Source organism: Brassica napus, unplaced genomic scaffold, assembly GCF_020379485.1.
Source record: "Brassica napus cultivar Da-Ae unplaced genomic scaffold, Da-Ae ScsIHWf_2483;HRSCAF=3207, whole genome shotgun sequence".
Classification (NCBI taxonomy): Eukaryota; Viridiplantae; Streptophyta; class Magnoliopsida; order Brassicales; family Brassicaceae; genus Brassica; species Brassica napus.
The window spans coordinates 20,399-29,370 of NW_026015809.1; the positions used below are offsets into that span (position 1 = coordinate 20,399).

At 37.0% G+C, this 8,972-nt stretch overlaps 1 pseudogene; it reads left to right on the forward strand.

Annotated features, from left to right (window-relative positions):
- The first annotated feature begins 6,594 nt into the window (after positions 1–6,594).
- LOC125601219 lies at positions 6,595–8,806 on the forward strand (annotated as a pseudogene).
- The last annotated feature ends 166 nt before the right edge of the window (positions 8,807–8,972 follow it).

Consider the following 8,972-nt stretch of genomic DNA (forward strand, 5'->3'; position numbering starts at 1 on the left):
ATGATTTTTGTATTGAACATGATATAGTTGTCTGGAAGAAAAGTCGTCTGGAAGGTTTCCACTGGACGACTTACAAATAAGTCGTCTGGAAGGTTTTCCAACTGGACGACTTACAAATAAGTCGTCTAGAAGGTTTGGACGACTTTATAAGTCGTCTGGAAGGTTTTCCAACTGGACGACTTACAAATAAGTCGTCTAGAAGGTTTGGACGACTTATTATAAGTCGTCTGGAAGGTTTTCCAACTGGACGACTTACAAATAAGTCGTCTAGAAGGTTTGGACGACTTGAAGGGATAGTAAAGGTAGTCTAAAAATAAAATACACTTGAAGGGATAGTAGAAGGTCGTCTAAAAATAAAATACACTGGACGACTTAGTAGAAGGTCGTCTAAAAATAAAATACACTTGAAGGGATAGTAGAAGGTCGTCTAAAAATAAAATACACTGGACGACTTAGTAGAAGGTCGTCTAAAATAAATACACTGGACGACTAAATATTTAGTCGTCAGACGGGTAATCAAGACGGGACGACTTAAATTTAGGTCGTCTGGACAACTAGTCAACTGGTTGTGTACATTGTGGTTTCGTATGGCCAGTTTCCTTGCAGTTTGAGCATCTCCGTGCCCTGTGTTTCTTCCTGGGTTTGTGTCCTCTCATCCTAGATAGCTCCAACCAAGATTGCCATCTTGATTTCTTCGGTCTCCCCCGACCACGCTTTAGTTCTGGAGGAAAGCATTCTCGTTCCTCAATATGTTGTGACACGATAGGATATATATTCTCTGAGTATCCTGCATACAGATAATTCTTTGAGTACAGTGGACATACAAGTGTGGAGATATGCAAACCAGCATGTATTCCAGCAGCTATAGCATGAGAGCAAGGTATTTTCTCCACTCCATAGACACCACAATCACACTTTGCATGTTCCAAATCAACCACACAGTCCATTTTGCCACCTTTGACAAAAAATGCCATCCATCAATTGGTTCGACCGTCATCATACCCGCTATCTCTTCTCGAACAGCAAGCAAGTATTCAACAGCCCCGCTATGTTCAGTTGTGAGACTCAAAGCATCTTGTCTCCTTTTCCAATACCATTTTCCTAACTTCTGCCTTATGAACTCCAGCAGGAACGTAATCGGAAATCCTCTTGCTCGCTTCAGTGCGGAATTAATAGATTCAGCAATGTTGCTTGTTTTTATGTTGAACCTGTTCCCCTTACAATAAACCCTTGACCATAGCCTGACGTCGGCTTTCTCCAAATACGTTGCAAGTTCCGGGTTTGCACTCCGTATCTCAGCCATGTACCGGTCAAAATCGTAAACCGTGTGAGCATAAGCAGCCCCTTTCACCAAGTACATGAGATGTTTCCCTTTAAACTTTTTGACAATGTTATCTTGAAGGTGATAATAACATATTCCTCGGGTTGCCCAAGGAAACACCTTATCACACGCACTTTTAATGGCCTTGTGCCGGTCGGAGACTATCACCAGAGGCTTGTCATGAGATATACAACTAGCCAATTTTGTGAAAAACCATTCCAAGAAGGTATATCTTCCTCATCCACGATCCCAAAAGCCAATGGGAATATCTGAAAATTGCCATCTTGTGCGGCTGCAACTAACATAGTTCCTCCATACTTTCCACTTAGGTGAGTTCCATCCACCACAATGACCCTTCTCTGATACTTAAAACCTTTGATAGAAGCTCCAAAAGAGAGAAATAGATACTTAAATCTTTTCATAGAATCAAGTTCTATCGCCGTGATAGAATCAGGATTTGCAATGGAGATTTGCTCGAGATATGATGCCAGACGCGAATACCCTTCTTCTGCTGATCCTCTCACCAATCTTTGTGCATATAACAGTGCTCTGTATGAAGTGGTGTAATCAAGCGCCATGCCAAACATGTTCCTCATTGCATCAGTGATATGCTGCGGAGTTATCCCATCAATGATTCCAACACGATCAATGAAAAGACTACCTACATACTTCGGAGTACAGTGTCTCCGCTGAGCGATTCGGTCTCCCGCTGAGCATAAATGTTTTTCCACATACTTTGTTACCCAAAACGTGTTTGTCCCATGTTTGACACTCGCTCTGACCTTCCATCCACAATAGCTAACCGGACATGTTGCCACAACGAGAGTTTTCGTTGATTTGTATAATCTGAAAGAAAACTTACCCCTCACTGCTGCCAACCGCAGCTCTGAAAGCAGTGCACCCTTGCTAACAAAACTCTGGTTGACATAGATGGTACCATTCGATTTTCCTCCTTCAATAGCATTTGTCTTAGCATATGCCTTTTGGATTTCTTCAAAACAAATATTATCATCATCTTCCTCGTCCTCATCTGGAACCTTTCCATAAAGACTGTAATCCCCACCATTCTGATCCGTTTCACCAACAATAGAATTATCAGCATCCTCCTCCCCATTTTCCTCCTCCCCATCTTGATTTCATCTTCAACAAACTCATTATCACCAACATCTTCTTCCCATTCACCAGCTTCATCATTATCACCAACATCTTTTTCCCATTCACCAGCTTCATCAATATCCCTTTTCTCTGAAACCGTTTCGACCTTGCTGCGGCTTGATACACAAAGACATACTCTATGGGTTTTGAGTATCTCCAGCAAGTTTCGAACTTGTCTATCACTTGTAACATGAATGGGAAGACTGCCTGGAGCCATCATCATTCTGCTGGTAATGAGTAGCTAATCTCCACACTCACTGTTCTCATGTCCAGGTTATAATCTTCTTGAGCCATTGCAACAAGTTCAGCATGTGTTGAATCTTCATTCAATAAAAACAATCTTGCTCCTTTGAGATCATCAACCACAAAATCCCAACGGAAATCTCTCAACAACCATTCTCCATACACTGCATGTAACTGAAAAATCATCTGCAAATATTCAAAATAAAACACATTAGTAAACATAGAGAAAATGAAGAAGTTCAATAAACATTGCCGCAGACGACTTAGCATTAAGTCGTCCAGAAGACTTAAAGGTAAGTCGTCTAAAGAGGTCACTTTTGCAATTGAAATTAAAAGGGACGACTTAATTCTAAGTCGTCCGGCTTTGTTTGTTAAAAAAAAAACTTCAGACGACTTATATATAAGTCGTCTACGAGAAACGGGCTAGTTTTGCATTTGACCGAATCGTGTCAGATCTTTGACTATTTCTGGACGACTATAATTCAGTCGTCTCTGGGAAAGTTAAAATTTCAATATTTTATAAACTTGACGACTTACGTGTACTGTCCTGGTTAGTTTGTAATTGAAAATTGAAAAATAAAACTTGAAATTTAACTTTCTCCAGACGACTTAGATGAAAGTCGTCCAGCTAAACGACTTAATTTAAGGTCGTCCGGGATAAGCAAGGTTTGACCAGAAAATTGGGAAAAATTCTGGACGACTTTGCTTTCCCCGGACGACTTTAAATTAAGTCTTCTGGAGGGACGACTTTATATTAAGTCGTCTGGTTAAAGTTAAATTATGAAGTTTTATTTTTCAATTACAAAACTAACCTAGGACGACTTACACGTAAGTCGTCAAGTTTTCATAAAATATTGAAATTTTAACTTTCCCAGAGACGACTGAATTATAAGTCGTCCAGAAATAGTCAAAGATCTGACACGATTCGGTCAAATGCAAAACTAGCCCGTTTCTCGTAGACGACGTATATATAAGTCGTCTGGAGTGTTTTTTTTAACAAACAAAGCTGGACGACTTAATTTAAGTCGTCCGTTTGACCAGAGACTCATCAGTAAGTCTTCTACATACAGATGACTTACTAGTAAGTCTTCTACGCGAACAGATCTTGAAAAAAAATTCAAATTCGTACCTTAAACTAGGTGAGATGACTTCGTTTGCACACAGGGTCTTCTCCAACCACCCAGAACCTCAAACGAAAGCAACCGTAAGTAAAAACGAAAGAAATATGGCTCTGTCAACCATAGCCCATATTTTGAATCAAAAGCTTGAGTTTTTTGGATGAATATAGAGAGAAAGTGAAAGAAATGTTGTTTTTAGTTCATAACAATTGAAACAGAGAGAGTGTAAAGAGATTTACGTGCATTAAAGGGCATTAAAAGCTCCAAACAGTTCGTACAAGGTTGTTGCCACTATTCATTGCAGTGGCAATATTGTAAATACTTGAAGAAGATGAGGTTGAGACAGTAAAGAAGCCATTTTCGAAAAAAAAAAAAAAAAATGTTAATGGCATTTTCGTAGATAAAATGCAGGTGTGGGGTTAAAATCTCAAAAAAAAAAAGGAGTCAAAAGAAAAGGTTAGTTTTCTGTTTGACTTCAAGTTTTGAGTACTTTTGCAAAAAGCCCTTAAAAAAATAAAACAAATCACATCAACCATATCAAGAAAACAATTAGATGATTTTCTAGATTTTATATTTTGAATTTTTTAAAATGACTTTAAATTACAAAATGAGGAAACCTTATTAGGTTATATATTTTTTTTAAAACAATTTAAAATACAAAATGAGAAATACCTTATATGTATATTTTGTCTTAGATGTTGAGATTTTTCTTATACATTATTTTGAATTTCTAAAACGACTTTAAATTACAAAATGCAAGTTTTCCCTTAAGTAATACGACTAAAAACATTAAAATGACATTTAATCAGTTTCGATGGTTGATTTGAAAGCTTTCAAAACTATATGAATATAAAAGTCAAAAAATTCAACTGTGGAAATAATACTGTTCACTTTTTCAAAATGTGTTTCGAGGGAAAAAATTAAGGTTTTATGTCATAATTGGTTTAATCCACTAAGAACAATTATATTAAACCTAAAAATAAGAAGTGTGTATTCTTTCCCTAATAAAAGCTCGAAATTACCTAATATGATTTTTACATATATATGGCATTTAATGATTATGAATAATAAAGATTGATAACATTTTTGCATCATTCTTCATTAATTTAATTTTTTATATTATTAAAAATAAATAAACAATCACATGCCATATAATAAAAAATTAGATTTTTTCTTATATGTTTATATTTTGAATTTTTAAAATGACTTTAAATTACAAAAATGAGGAAACCTTATATGTTATATTTTTTTTTAAAACGACTTTAAAATACAAAAATGAGGATACCTTATATGTTATATTTTTCTTATATGTTAGATTTTTTCTTATATGTTATATTTTGATTTTTTAAAACGACTTTAAATTACAAAAATGTAAGTTTTCCATAAGTATACGACTAAAAACATTAAAATGACATGTATCAATTCGATGGTTGATTTGAAAGCTTTCAAAATCATATGGAAAATAAAAATCAAAATAATTCAACTGTGAAAACAATACTGTTCACTTTTTTCAAGAATGTGTTTGATGGAAAAAATAAGGTTTTTATGTCATAATTTGTTAATGTCCAATCCGATCAACCCATGATGTATTAATTATAGTTTTATTCTATTATTTTTAATAAAAATGATCCGATCCATCGGAAAGAATTATATTAACAACAAAAAATATTTTATATATAAATAAAATGATCAATTAAACTATCGATATATATACAAATAAACTCACGCGCTTATCCTAGTGTAATGTAAAAGGCTAAAAGCTTCTCTCTCTGGTCAAACGTTATATATATATATATATTATGTAATGTAAAAGGCTAAAAGCTTCTCTCTAGTAAAGCAATATGAAATCAATATGTTTGAATACGTGTTTCTCTACTACTTTTATTTCATATATATAAACTTCTTAGAGGTGTTCAAAAAAAAAAATAAATAAACTTCTTAGAATGGTTCACCAAAACACGCTTTGTTTACATAAAAGGGTTAAAACTTAGAAGACAATACGTGCTCTCCATAAAAACATCTAAAAATAGAATCGAGTGGAGAAAAACACGGGACTAAATTACGGACAGATCTCCCACTTCTAAATATTCCCTCTCTCCCCTTACACGACCGAGTAGTAGGCAACAACTATATAATTTCTAAATAAAATAAACTAACAAAATGAAAAAAAAAGAAAAGAATAGCTGACAGATTAAAAAAAAACAGAATATAGGAGATGAATTAACCACTAATGAATTGGCATCAATTTTCAAACTCACCACCAACTCATTTAACATTCCCTCCCGTGGGGCGCTGGCCCCCCTATAGAAGATAGTTGGGAATGTGGCTGCCCAGATACCAGAGTTACCAGAAAAAAAAAAACTCATTTGACATCGAATAATAAAAAATTTTTATACATTTTCTACACGTTTAATTTTCTTTCTTTTTTATCAGCTAATAGTCTATCCTTTTCATTCCCATAGTTTAAAACCTAAAATCATAAATGACACAATATATATATTATATATATGATATATATATTAAATTGATGACACCATTACAAAACACGAAACGGAGATTCTTCCGTTCCTAATTACCGTCCGACCAAGAAAAGCCTAATCACATCTCTCTCTCTCCCTTTTCTGTTCTTCATTTTTAAGAGATGAGAACTTTCTCTTCCCATCGCCATTGATCTCTGTTTTCTAAAATCTTTCTGAATCTAAAACCTGTTTATTTCGGAGGGAAGAGGGTATTCAGATTCTCAGGCCGGTTCTTAAGATGGGGAAGAACGCGGCGGAGAGAAGATCTGGTTGTGGTTTTTGAGCGTAATGTTCGGTAGACGTAACTTGTGGTCCAAGAAACCTACTCCAACCGATAACGGTAGCCAGAAAAGCACATCTACGGCTGCGACCGCCAGCCCAGCAACATTCAGTTCACTAAATCTCCCGGTTCCGACCTAAAGAAGCCTCACCATGACGTCAAGGTTTCCGTAGAGACGATCCAGAACAACAAGATCCAGAATCAGAATCAAAATCAGAATCAGAGATCGGTCGTTCCATCAAACCCTCTTCTAACCAATACCCTAATAACCATCAACTAGGGACTTACGAGAACCAACGAGTAGTTACAACAACAATAGTAGTAGCGTTGATCCATACCGAGGAGGACAGAGGAAAGTGCCGAGAGAAGCCATCGGTTTATCTGGTGAGCTTGAAAGCATGATCACCGATCATCAGAAGTCAAGAGGAGCCAACGTTTGGTTCGTGCATCATCTAGCAATGTGATGTTATACGGCAACCTGGGAATCTGAACCAGTCAGGACCAGCGAACGACCCTAGGTTACGGTAATGTTAATTCTGGTGGAGGATACGGTGCCCACGAGGACGAACGTGGCTGCTCCCGCAACGGTGACAACAAAGAGCAAGATCAATCAGGATCTTTGTGTAGAGCAATCTCAACAAGAATGGATCCAGAGACGTTGAAGATAATGGGGAATGAAGATTACAAGAACGGGAACTTCGCTGAGGCGTTAGCTTTGTATGATGCAGCCATTGCGATTGATCCTAACAAAGCTGCGTACCGTAGCAACAAGAGCGCGGCTTTGACTGCACTTGGGAGGATTCTCGACGCGGTTTTGAATGCAGAGAAGCTATCAGAATCGAGCCTCATTACCATAGGGCACATCATCGGTTGGGTAACTTGTACCTCAGGTAATCTAAAACCCTCAACAAATCAAAAATTTTTAAAAATAAAATAAAACGTTTGAAATATCTCTCAATTTTTAATAGGTTAGGAGAAGTGGAGAATCGATGTATCATTCAAGCATTCGGGTCCAGAGGCTGATCCAAAGACATTGTAAAGGCGAAAGCTGTTCAGACACATCTTAACAAGTGCACAGAAGCTAAGAGGCTACGAGATTGGAATGGTCTGATCACAGAGACACAACACAATCTCTCAGCAGGAGCTGATGCAGCTCCACAGGTATATTCATTGCAAGCAGAAGCATGGCTGAAGACGCATAGACATCAAGAAGCCGATGATGCTTTGTCCAAATGTCCGGTTTTCGATGTGGAAACCAGCACTAGGTACTACGGACCGGTCGGTTATGCAGGTTTCTTGGTTGTCCGTGCTCAGGTTCACTTGGCTTCTGGCAGGTTTGTTTTATTCTTGGTTTATATATATTAGGATTACATAATAGTCTGAAATTTGAATATTCTTGTTTCAACCTGGTATTGAATATTTGAGTGTAATATACTGGTTTCATATCACAAATGTGTGTCTAAATCTATATTTTCATTTCACAATTTATGTGTTAATCCATGTAGAGTATCGTATGTAGCGGTGTTTTTATAATCCTTTTTTTTGGTTTATTATTTCTGACTAATATGCATGTCTTTAGTTTGAAAACTCTAGTTTTTAATATTTGACTTGCATCAATTCGACGAAGCTGTGGAGGCGATCCAACGCGCCGGCCAGCTGGAATGGAATAACCGTGAGGTGGCCATGGTTTCACGGAGAGCTCAAGCGGTGACTGAAGTCTCGGGTTCAGAGAAATGAGTTGTTTAAAGCTGGACGTTCGAAGAGGCGTGTGCTGCTTATGGTGAGGGACTAGACCATGATCCACGAAACTCTGTTTTGCTCTGTAATCGTGCAGCTTGTCGTTCGAAGTTAGGTCGTTCGAGAAATCTGTTGACGACTGCACGGCAGCAATCTCTGTCCGGGCCAGGCTACCGTAAAGCTCGCCTCAGAAGAGTTTGATTGTAACACTAAGGTAAAAAAAAACAATGGAGTTCATTTCAAAGAATAATAAAATATTTTATTTATTGTCATTTTAAATTTGTTTTTGTGGTTGGTGCAGATGCGAAAGTGGGAAGTTAGTGGCGGCAGACTATGAGATATTGGAAAAGACACTCCTGATGAGAGGAAAGTGATCATAGGGTTATCAGAGGCACAACAACAACTCATGAAACGTCGTGGCCAAGACTCTTGAGAGTAATTTCTGTGGGTAAAATATGGAACGAGAGAAAAAGCACTCCGGAAAATTTCATGTTTGATTTGTTTTTGAGCCGGAAAGTGAACACCTACATGACAATCTTGTGATTCTTTAAACTTTTAAAATTTTCCTTTTTTTTGGGGTTGTAAAATGTTGTATAGAA